General features: G+C 38.5%; 1 protein-coding gene across 7 annotated transcripts in view; it reads left to right on the forward strand.

The window, feature by feature from the left end:
• Positions 1-13065, forward strand: part of LOC109433210 (pleckstrin homology domain-containing family G member 5) — a 446136-nt gene that overhangs the window by 359607 nt on the left and 73464 nt on the right. The gene's annotated exons all lie outside the window — the stretch shown is intronic.

Genomic DNA, 13065 nt, shown 5'->3' on the forward strand with positions numbered 1-13065 from the left:
AATTATGTGTAATTCAATTTACTAAACCTAATTCTGAATTTGTGTTTATGATTGTATGATGAGAAAAATGGAAACAAATTGTTATTCATGTAACGAGTTGCAAAAAGTTTATTCGTACATTTATCCAACGAGGCTTGCCGAGTTGGATAAATTTGAATAGTGGTAAAAAATCAACAAAACTGAAAATTGGTTAAGGTACCCCGGGGCAAGTGGGACCTAAAAAAACGCTAGTTTGATTTTGTCAAGCCAAAAAATTCTTAACATAAATAATTTTATAATTCCAATGGTTCTAAAAGACATCGTTGGTATATTTCTTCTTATCAACGGGCATTAAAACTGTTTCAAAGTTTTTACATTCTGTATATTAAGCATATAATGAAAAGTGGAGCAGATCTTTATTTACATTGTATCACGGGGCAAGTGGGACCTATTCAAATTTTTTGTACAAATGGCTTAATATAGTTGCTGCATACATGTAAGGTAGCATAAATTATGAATATTTTTTACAAATAACTATGTTTAGCGATTTATGTTGGAAAAGTTTTGTGATATCGTGCATAAATTACGTTACACATATAATAACGAATTACTGAGAAAAAAAATTTAACTCTAGCAGCTCGTGCAAAACAAATTGATTTTATTTATTCAAAAAGCGTAAGGTTAAATGCCGAAAGATTTCTAAACTTGCTTTTCATATACGTAGTTGATGAATCTCGCCAAAAGATTTTTCAAGATTTACAGATGTTGTGTTTTTCCTTACATAATTTTACGATCATTGAAGAAAGATTTTTAAATCGTGAAATTCAAATACAAAGGTCGTTTTCCAATTTTTTCATACTTTATGGCTGGTTCCTTAACAGTAAAAAAAAACTCATTATGCAGCGAAAAACGAAAAAAATAATAGAATTTGCTCGAACGAAAATATGAAAAATAGATAGTTTCGAAAAAAAATATGTTCTACCCAAGACTACCATTTTAAACAATAGCATCATCATCAGAATAGAAGTAATTAAGTATAATTCAACTATTGATTAGTAAAGGCGCCGATTTTTACTTCACTTTTGTGTAAATTTCGACTTAGGCTGAAGAAAGGGAGATCAAACTATGAAATTGTGTTTATTTACTCTCATAGGTCTCACTTGCCCCAGATGCTGAAATGCACTGGGGCAAGTGAGAGCACCTAACTAAAGGTAATAAATGAAAATAAATTACAGCTTTTTCGCTTGAAACAATTTGCAAGCACTCCAAATATTATCCTGAAACCGAAAAAGTTTTACTATATTTGTTATTCTATTTTTGAACGACGAATGTAGTAGAGCAGGTTAATCTCACTTAGTGAATTACAAACTACATGTGAACAACAATCACATATATGGTCTCTTTATGGTAAGAACCATAACAATTTTTGAATTCAAAGTATCCGCTGGTGTGATACCTATGTTTTCTATGAAGAATGTTTGCCTTAAAACTAAAAAATAAAAATAAAAATAGCTGTAGGTCTCACTTGCCCCGCATTCTCACTTGCCCCGGGGTACCTTATGATCAGGCTACTTTCATGAATGTTTTCATATGATGGATGCTTTGTAAACCACGTTTCGTTATCATCCTGCACTAAATTCCGATTGTGACACACAAAAGTACCGAAACATTTCCAATATCACTCAGACCTTGATAATTTTGATTCATAATTCCGGTACATCGGATTATCCTTGTTTGTAGTTTGAGTCTTACTCGGAAAGACAGTATACTCATAACATACATACCTACTATAGATCCCATCGTTTATCCACTTGCGAGAGTAAAACTATTTCCACCGGTGCACCACACTCGTGATAGGTCCCCCAAGAACACGTTCCGTTTGACTGGGGATGAGCAGCAGCCAGCGATCTCGTTGGTTTGCCGCTTCCCATCAAAATACTAAGCAAGCACGACTTAACTCTCCTTGGTGGGTGTGCTAGAGAAGAAACTATTTGCATTTGCATGCACCGGCACTACTGCTCCGTCTCGGTGCGGTAGTAGGTACTTACCAAAGCAAAGCACAAGGAACGTCGTTTTGGCACGAAGCGGAAAACCGAGAAATCAAGAGCATGTAGCCGGCCGGGGATGTGCAACAACGAGACGATTGCCAAAGGACGAAGCTCTCTATATAGGTATGTGCTATGGTGCATAGCACCGCTCGGGTGATGCGAGTTTATGCTGTGTCTAGCAACAGAACTTTGGCAAACAAACTAGAATGGAACCGTGAACGTGGGTGGGATTATTCAGCATGATGGAAATTCGTCGTTGGATTGTGTTGGTGAATCAAATCCAATACAAGTTATAGAACTCTACGATCCTATTGCATAGATGTGATGGTTAAACTACAAGCCTATAACGCTGAGAACCTGGGATCGAACCCCACACCCGGCAAACTCACAACAATAATGGTTCATCGTTTGGAATAGAAATGAAGCCGTGGATCCAGAGATGAACTAGTAAATATTCACATGGTCCGCCCATCGTGCTCCTTACACTCCACGCCATCTTGTGCCAACCGAACACCAACTTTGCAGGCTGGTTGTCTGGCATTATTGCGCAACATACTCTCTGTCCACTGTTCCTTTCGGCTTTGGTCTGTTTGACTGTTTCTGGAAGCAGGCTTCGTCGTAGAGCACAGCGAGCTAGTGATTCATTGTTCTCTGCCACAGACCATTGTCCTACACACCGCTAAAGAGTGTTCTTAGCACAAGCCGCTTGGAATTTCCAAATGTTTGCAGATCCTCCTCGAGAATAGTCCATGTATCGTGTCCATAGAGGACCACCGATCTTATAAGCGTTGTACCATGTACATGTACCATGTACAGTACAATTGGTGCGGGGTTAGCGAATGATAGGCTTAAGCTTGTCAATTTATATGCCGAAACCTGCGCCTGATAAAGTGACCATATCAGTTGATGCAGACTTTATTCTTCAACCACCCCAAGCAACACACATGTTATAATAGAGTTACGACAGCGCAAGTTTTGGTTGTATAGAAGTTTATTTTACGTAATTCTAACATTGTGTTGGAATAACGTAAAATAAACTTCTATACAACCAAAATTTGCGCTGTCGTAACTTTTATATAACATGTGTGTTACTTGGGACTTAACCTAATTTACAGCTCTTTTGTCCACTAGGGCACTGCGTGAGCGATTCCAACTGGCGGGTGCACTTACACTTTGTACAGCGCCTAAATGTATTCTATTCTAATTGTACTATATCGAACTGGTCGCGCGTTGTGCTGCTGTCACTTTCTACCCTGTCCATGGGTAGAATGATGAGCACGAGAGGATGTTGATGTGTGGCTCTTGTTCCTTCTCCAGTCCAATTGGGGGTCCATTATGAGTTGCCGTTTGTCGATATCCATGTTTCCGGGTCCGTTAGAGAGTATTGTGTTGTTCTTTGCTGTGCATGCATCGCTCCTGTAAGGGGTGAGTATCTCAGCATAATCGATCGCGTTCGCTATTGTCTCGAGTGAAAATCAAAACAATAGATGCGCGGGTGTTTAGTGTTCAGTATTGTGATGTTCTTTGTTGTACATGCGAGTGTCGAGAAATAGTGTCGCACGATTGTATCGTTTTAGCGATAGGTCGACGGGTGCTCGAATGAATGATTGATGATCGGTGAACAAGCTCTTGTTTTTCTTTGAAAGATACAGTAAATTTATCTGTTAGTTTAAAATCATCCTTCAGATATTTACTCAACAACAACTGCAAAGTTCGTCACTTCAAGTGTCGGCCAAATTTTTCAATTAAATTTGTGTTTAAATAAAATCTCCTACATTTTTGTACAGTTCGGTACTTTACGGTGCTGGCCACACTGATTTGATCCATAGATATGCGTCAGTATTTTGCCTAAGTTTGTGCGGTCCGTCACTGTCAGTGTCGGCACAATATTTTGTTTCAATATACCGATTTCATGGCAGGTAACATATTGGTTCACCAGTCCTCTCAATTGCGAGGTGACGCAAAATATTTTTCATTCCATAAATTTTCATTTAAAATTTTCATGGTCTCACCATTTTTCCAAGTTGTGAGGTGACACATTTGTGTGTATACTGTACTGTTGCATGGATCGCATCACTTACCAAAGTGCATCCCTGATCTATGTAACTATCAATCCCTCCCTACTAACAAAACTCCTTCCCGTGACAACTGTGGAGGATCCAGTAGTACATACAACCTCTAGTAGCAACAGTTGTCGAACTAACATTCCTTCCCTTCCCCGGTAGACCGTAAGGACGTGGCCAGCGCCGTTATTGACCCAAAAAAGTTTGAGCTCTCGAAAAGTGTACATTGAGGATGGTGGCAAATCCCAAGCCCCAACCAATTGGTTCTCTGTGCAATTTCGCTAGCTCAGGTCAATCACGGAGTAGCAACTACGAAGTGTTCGGTCACCAATGCTCATGCTCATGCTCATCCATGTTTCCGGGTCCGTTAGAGCATATGCTCAGAAGAGGGTCAGGTGTCAGCTGCTCTCGGGGGAAGAGCAACTGACGAAAAATTGCAAGTGTCGGGGCTGGGATCGAACCCATGACCATCCACTTATGAAGTGAACGTGTAGCCACTACGCTACGGGCCCCGGCTTGATACAGTTTTAAGCCTGTCTTTTCTGACACATTATTTGGAAGTCATAAAGATTGACACGTCGCACGGCATGATTTGCTGAAAATCAGCAGTGTCTCCAATGAGGCCCCTCCGAACCTCCCAGGTAACCACTAAGCACTGCTATAAGCATTAAATGGGTCATCCAACGGGTTTTCAGTGCCAATAGGCTCTACATAAGGTTCTGTAATGCTTAAGCACTGAAGTATGGCGCATATGGGTATATAACGCTATCTTTTAACGTTGAACCATTCATTCGTCATTGAAATCATCGTCATCATTAAACATGTGAAAGCAGTTTTTTCGATCAAATTAAACATTTTTGCAACAAAAGTTGATTCACTGTGTTCCACATGGGGAATTGAATACAGTGAATTTTTTTCGTGGTCATTGTTTGATTTAGAGCGAAAAGCTGCTTTTCTGTTTCCAAAAATGATAACGAATGCTTGAGTCTTAATGCTTGCAGGCCCTGTGCCTAAGCCGAGTAAGATGGCTGTCAGTGCTTTTGAACGACTTGGCATGCATGACATTTATATCAGTCAACACAGATTTCAATTTAAAGAAAATTAACGTTCATAAAAACAGCAGGGATGTTTGAGAGTAAAAAAATGACTATTAGGCAGCATTTAGTGGTTCATGGAAGCTGCTAGCTGCCCTCCCGAGGATTAAACCTACAGGGATGTTTAGGTGCAGACAAGATTTAAAAGAAACAGTATTATAGTTGAACTACGGAAGCCGTTAAGCTGTTCCCCGGAGTATGCTTTTGATTTAAATTATGGACCTTCGAATTTCTCTGTCGTTTATAAACTGATTCCTCTCCTTGACTACAGCCAGGACTACATCACCTATTTGCTCTGTTTCAATCTCCAAGAGCTCAAAAACAACATCCCTTATCTACATGCATTGTATCGATAGGATTCATTCATTAACTCGGTTGTGCGTGAAGTTCGTTATGCTGAATGCTGGAGTCATTAACCAAAGTTGCCTGAAATCATTAATTAACGTTGCCTCAAAAGTTCTCTGCTTTAAATACGACACTGGGCAAACTAAACCGATGGTGCACTAATCGCGCAGGTGGGAAGCATGACGAGAACCCTCATAGAGGGAAGAGTTGCGAAGGCAACTCTTCACGAGGTGAATTTAAATTACACTCACCTCGTGGAGAGTCGCTTTTACAGCACTGTTACGACTTTGGGATTCATGTGCGACCCCTATTCTATTCGCAAAGTTTTAGATAAAACCACAAGGCAAAAGTCCATACATCGTTTCTTGATTGCACACTTCTGAGCTGAGAAAATAGCAAGTGAGTGTAACTCATTGCAAGTGAGTGTTCCCATCCCTGCTCTCCAGAGACTAGGTACGGAAGGCCCTATTTCAGCCGAATAATTCGCTTTTGACCAGCCCTATCAGAGGATATAGAACCTATTTGCTCTGTTAGAAATGCATTATATTTGACTATAGAGCCGACTTAATACCATTTTTACGGCCTAAGGGTTACTTGGGTTAAAAATATCCCATTTATACTTCAAGGCTCATGCTCGGCAATGAATACAAGAATATGACGCAATCAGTGAAGTACTAGATTTGTAGTAATGAGCTGAATTTTTGTATGGTGAGAAGGATCATTTTCCGTTTCTGCAATAAAATTATGCAAAAAGTGTGGGTATTGTGATTCCTTGCCTAATTTGATGCTGTTTGAGCAAAACTTTTAGAAACTATGGTGTTGAAGAAACAAGAAATGGAAAAAACAACATCACAAGCACTGTAAATACTTGGCACGGTAGATAGAAATTTAGATTTCGGATAGGGAGGGAAATAATCGTTATACCACTTCCACTATTCACTATGTACTTTATTCTCTACTGATACTTTACTTCGCGTTGTTTACGCCAGGCGAACGCTTATCACTTTTTCACATTTGAATATCAACTGACCCGCTACCGTGAACGGGTCGCATATATAAAGACTCCGACCTTGACTTACGTCCACTATCGAACTGAATTGGACGTAAAAAAATCAGAGTACTTTCCAATTTATTACTACATCCACATGCTAGATGCTAGTTTACCTTCTAAAAGTGTTCGGCAAAGTTTGAGTACTGACCAAGGGCCATCACATGTGGCCATTCACTTTTTGAAATTATGACCTCAGATGTGAACACTGCTCAATCTACGTAAGACCGTCCATTAACTGGGGGTGTTGCCAGTTATCAAGTAGGGTGCATGTACCAGTTATCGCACTACCTAAGGAAACCTATTTCTACAAAAAATAAAAAGAAGACCGACAAATTTCATCGATATGTCAAATGATCGATTAGTTTTCATACTTTACAGGAAAAACAAACAAACAGAGCCAAAACTACTTTTAGTATTTATTATGGCATGTGGCAATGATAGGAACCCTGTACCAGTTATGGATATATTTTGTAATTTCGGTTCCACTTCGCACTATTTACATGCATTCCTTATGGGATTGGGCATAACTGGTACTATGGCGAAATAGGGTGCAAGGAAGCCGAAATTATAAGGAAAATGATTTATTTCTATCATAATTTGAGCAAACTGTTAAGTTTGAATGAATGCAACCATCTTTTGTGAACGTGATCTGTTGTTCACATTTTTTTTCTTATTGGTTTGGATCATTAAAGGGTGAAAATCGACTATGGCGAATTTGAGGTACTATAGCCATAACTGGTACACTGAGCCTAATGTTTCAGCTTCTCTTTTTTTCGGGATCGAAAGCAGATAGAAATGTGTCGTCTTCGGCAAAATTGTTCAGAAGGACAAGAATGTTCTGGTTATTTACCAATTAGTTGGTGATTTTGCCGCTAGGTGGCACTAGTTTTTAAGTAAAGTTCTAGACTTCTCTATCTCGGAATCGGAAGCAGATTGAAAAGCATCTTCTTCGGAAAGTTGATCAGAAGGACTAGAAAATTTTGGTGTTCCACCAATTAGTTGATGATTTTGCCGCTAGGTGGCATTGGTTATTAAGCAGAGTTTTGAACACCTATATCGCGGCAACGAAAGCAGATAGAAACGGGTCGTCTTCGATAAAGTTGTTCAGTAGGACTAGAATATTCTGGTGATTCTTAAATTAGTTGGTGATTTTGCCGCTAGGTGTTGCACACGTCTCTATCGCGAGACCGAAAACAGATAGAGAAGTGTCGTATTCGACGAAGTTGTTCAGAATGACAAGAATTTTCTGTTCATGCATCAATTAGTTGGTGATTTTGCTGCTAGATGGCGCTAGTGTTATCTTGTAAAATTTCAGACTTCTCTATCTCGGGATCGAAAGCAGATAGAAAAGTATCGTCTTCGGCAAAGTTGTTCAGAAAGACAAGTTCATTCTTGTTATTCATCAATTGGTTGGTTATTTTGCCTCTTAATGACGCTAGTTTTCAAGTAAAGTTATAGGCTCTGTATCTCGAGATCGAAAGCAGATAGAAAAGTGTCACCCTCGGCATAGTTGTTCAAAAGCACAAGATCATTCTCGTGATTCACCAATTGGTTATGTCACATTTTCCCGGAAGTAGAAAACACCCGAAGGTCGTTTGCCACAATCTAATTTTCTCCCGAATGTAACAGATGTCTAAACACTATAACATTTGTCCAAATGCCATTCGGTCGACGTTGAATGTGCTTTGGCTTAATTTTGATTAAACCTATATACTGAACCTAAATCATTAACATTTCCAGGTTGTCAGCGACAAATAACTGAAAGTATTTTTATCAGAGATTTTTCTTTCCGTTTGAACACCAGATATTTTCGGTAATACAGTAATGCCCCGATTTTATCACCCCCTTGGGAATTTCGGGGTGATAGAACAGGGACAGTGATAGAATCGGGCCCTTTCAAGGTATTTTTCTCGAAATCTACAATTACATATCTTTCAAAAAAATCGAACAACTGGTTCAAACTGGTGATTTTTTGAAAATGTCTACCACTCTATGTCTTTACACTGATCATCCTAATGGCGAAATAAAAAAAAAACGGGTCCAACTATTTTCGATGACCCAAGAACCCACGAAGTATCACGACATTCAGTGTTGCACTATACCGATTTTCATTGGAATGACTGTATATTGGCGTGAATACAAAAAAAATCATTTTACTCCTGTTCTCTTTTTGTGTTCCATTTTGGCCCCATATCAACTGTGCAAAATTTCAGCCTTTTCGGAGAAGCTATATTTTAGCGCAAGCCGTTTTAAGTTTTCATTCGATTTACTATGGGGAAAATCACTTTTTCAAAGAAAAATCGCCACACGTTGCCCCTTAACCCCAAAAAATAAATCGATGGGAATCATATCTGTTGAAAACCATATCTGGGAATCATATCTTCAGGAAACCAAGAAGTTGAAAAGTGCAATAGAATTAGAGATTTAGGTGTAATCTTAGATTCCAAATTAACTTTCACCGATCATTTTAACGCTATCACACATAAAGCAACTAATATGTTAAGCTTCATTAAGCGTTTTAGCTACAACTTTCAGGACCCATACACGATTAAAACATTGTACGTCGCTTATGTAAGATCAGTTCTAGAATACTGTAGCATAGTATGGTCTCCCTACATGGTAACACATGTGGATCGAATCGAATCAATACAAAAGCAGTTCCTCCTATATGCCTAACGCAAGTTAGGTTGGTCAACATTTCCACTGCCTTCATATGAGGCTAGATGCATGCTTATAGATATTCAAACTTTGAAAGAGCGTCGCGGTTTCATTTATAAATGATTTAATATCTCAACGCATCGACTCCGCCAAGTTACTATCATGTATAAATTTCTATGCTCCTGCTAGACTATTGAGAGGTCGTAATATATTTGCTCTAAGCAAACATAGAACAGATTATGCTAAATTTGGTCCTTTGAATCGAATGATGAACCTTTATAATCACCACTGTGCATCTATTAGTTTAACCATGTCTAGAACAAATTTAAGAGAATATTTTAGGTCTCTGAGACATAATAGAACATAGTTATTAAGTGATATTGTTAAGCGAAATTGTAGTCTACGGTATGTTTGACGAAATAAATAAATAAATAAATAAATAAATAAATAAATAAATAAATAAATATGAATATTCCTTCAAAATATTACGAGGAGCCTACCCTCCGAAGACCATAAATCGAACAGTTGATATGGGGCCAAAATGGAATTTAAAAAGTATACAGGAGCTAGAGTATTTGCGTTTTTTTTATATTTTCGCATATAAACCGTGTCCCAGGCTACTGTATATAAGGTACACCGGAGCAAGTTGAAACGAGTGAGATAAACATGTTGCTTTTACATTATGGTAAACAATTTCATTGCCATACTTTTTGATTCAAACAATCTTTAAACGAAGGATAATCTTCCAATTTTTATTAAAAGCTATTTCAAAACTTCGCGTTTCATCTTGCCCCACCCGCTCAACTTGCCCAGGTGTACCTTATGCTTGATGTCTTGCTTGATATAAGCTTAAATATTTCCGGTGTGGTTTTAATAATTTGCATAAGCTCTTTAAAAAATCAATTTAATCCCTGTGTGCAAGCTAATGCACGAAGAAGTTTAATTGTACCTCTCATTGTGACCACTAGGTTTCAAGTAAACCAATTCACTCAAACCTACGGTAACCCGAATGGAGTAGAAAATAGCACCTGCGGAAGAGGGGAGGAAAGGACTTCCTTTCATGATTACACCAACCACAGTTTGAAGGCTGCTGCAGGGTTGTGTCAATTAATCTGGTTTGGTACACACGTTCCCGAGTGTAGCATAAATTAGTATATGTGTTGGAAGGCGGGGGAATGATTTAGGGGATGTGACACTCTAAGCAAGGTAGGGGTATATATACTAGACAACGTTGTCGGGGAATTGATTTTCAATATACTGGGACATAAAATTGAATCATACAGTCGGAACCTTGTTAAGCTGATCTTGACATTCACATCTTCAAAAATCAAAACTACCTATTGCCAGAAACCCTATAGCATCCAGTTCATGCCCAACGTAATTTCTCGGTTTTCTTCTTCTTCTTCTCCTCTTTCTTATTGGCTCTACGTCCCCACTGGGACTTGGCCGGCCTCGCTTCAACTTAGTGTTCTTTGAGCACTTCCACAGCTATTAGTTGAAGGGCTTTCTTTTCCTGCCATTGCATGGATTTATATATTGTGAGGCAAGATTAATAATATACTATGCCCTGCCCAGGGAGTCGAAAAAAAATTCCCGACTGGAACAGGAATTGAACCCGCTGTCTCCGGATTGGCGATCCATAGCCTTAAGCACTAGGCTAACTGAAGACCCTTGGTTGTCTTACACCCAATTAAGCTGGTTTTGTGTTCAGAGCTCTTTTTCTTCCTATAAATTCTATTTCTCCTAATATTTCTTCTTCTTCATTTTCTTCCTATTCCTCGTCCTCTCTCTTTCTTTTTTCTCTTTTTCTTCATTGTATTCTTCTTGGTGGGGATGAACCAGAACAAAGCTCTTCCGCAGCTTACTGTTTTATTAGCACTGCTACACTGCCGTGAATCGCAAGTCAGTCCCATCTGCATTTTGGGCAAAAATGAGTTAATGGCCGTTTTCGAGCTTTCTTCGGATGATCTTGCAGCTGCGTGCAAAAAAATATATGGTTTGTTCAGTAAAATTGAAAAACAACACCAAGTCAGATTGTCCCATAATGAAATGTAATCGCAAGTCAGTCCCATTACGAACTTGTGCAACCTTCAGTACAAAACCTAACACTATTTTTGCCAGTTTTATATTTTTCACTGTTACGTTTTCACGTTTGAAACAATATGTGAAAGTTTCATGATGATTGCAGAAGTTTTCAATTCATGGCGATTTTTTAGAGTTTCGTATAGAAATCGAATTTGAAAACTTCAGAGGCCATTTTCTCAATGCCTACTTTTTACATATGGGACTGACTTGCGATTCACGGCAGTACAGTTATTAACTGAGACCTTTTTTCTGACAATGATAATGCTGGATGTGTATATCGTGTAGCAGAGACTCTATTCCCAAGGAATTCCCAATTATACCCATAACGAAAAGTTCCTCGATCGTCTGAGAATCAAATCCGTCACCATCAGCTTGGTCGTATAAGAGTTACATAAATGTATGCAGAAAATGCATATTACTAGGGGAGCCACTACGTCCAATAAGCTGAACTTTTGTGGCAACTGATAAAATACGGTGGGCGAAAAATTGCGTTATAGGAGTTCCGACTATAATTAACCCAAAGCCCAAATAATTAAAAAAATCATCATTAGGGTATGAGTTCTGCTCAGCAAAAGATTTCATTTATTATTAGGTGGATTCACTTAACAGCGTAAACTGATTAAACTGATTAAACGTCGCGATCACCAAGGCAATCTTCGATAATTTCATTCGCAAAATCATGAAATATTTCAATCAAGCTGAAAATCATGGCTTACGCAGCAATTTAATCTGTTTAGTGAGTACCCCTATTATTATTTACTGTCTTCAAAGAAAATCGTATAAACGGAACTACGTAATAATAATTTACAAATACCTAAAACTACACCCTTAAATTCAGAAATTGATCTCGGTAAACGGTTTGCCGAGAATCCAACAACTGATATCTCGGTAAAATATTTACTGATTCTCGGTAAGAAATTTACCGAGATTTCGGTAAACCATTACCGAGTCTCGGTGAACTTTGCCGAGATCTCGATAAAAAGTTGGATTACCAAGATAACGGCCAAGTTTTAACAAAATCTCGGTAAAACTTTTACCGAGATTCAGTAAAAATAATTACCGGATTCTCGGCTGTTGGATTCTCGGCAATCCGTTTGCTGAGGTCGTCGATTTAATTTAATTGTGTAAACAAACTTCTTTGAAAACACGTTTGGACACATCAAAATAAAATACACAAACACACAAACAACATTGACCATAACCATTTTTCGAAGGTTTAATAACATACACACTTAATTTTAAATGCCGAATCTCGGTATACGCCGAGATTTGCAAAGCAGAGTAGTCAGATAAATGTTTTCATGAGATCTCAGCTTATAAATGCCGAGAATCAGTATAACACGCCTGGTTGCCAAGCAACCTGCGATATTGTTTGCTGAGTCTCGATTAAAATTAAAACACCGAGATTCACACATCCGAGCTCGGGAAATTAAACTAAGTGTGTACTTTACATGCCTAAACTTGTATACGTAGACGGAACAGTATATCTTTTCTGGCTAGACGAAAGCAGTTCTGGAAAAAATATGAACTATCATCAGCCCTTAGATGCTATAAGATTGCTCTCGGGAGGACAAACCTTACATTTACTATGTCATTAATTATCTCTATTACCGAGAAAAAGTTGTCTAACAAGCTTTACCGCCAGAACAGAGGGGCCAATTAATTCACAAAAGTTTTTGCAATTTCCAGCACGAAGTGAAGCAAAGTGAGTAGTTTCCATCAAGCTTCCTCTGGACTGTGAA

This window comes from Aedes albopictus, chromosome 3 (genome assembly GCF_035046485.1).
Source record: "Aedes albopictus strain Foshan chromosome 3, AalbF5, whole genome shotgun sequence".
NCBI lineage: Eukaryota > Metazoa > Arthropoda > Insecta > Diptera > Culicidae > Aedes > Aedes albopictus.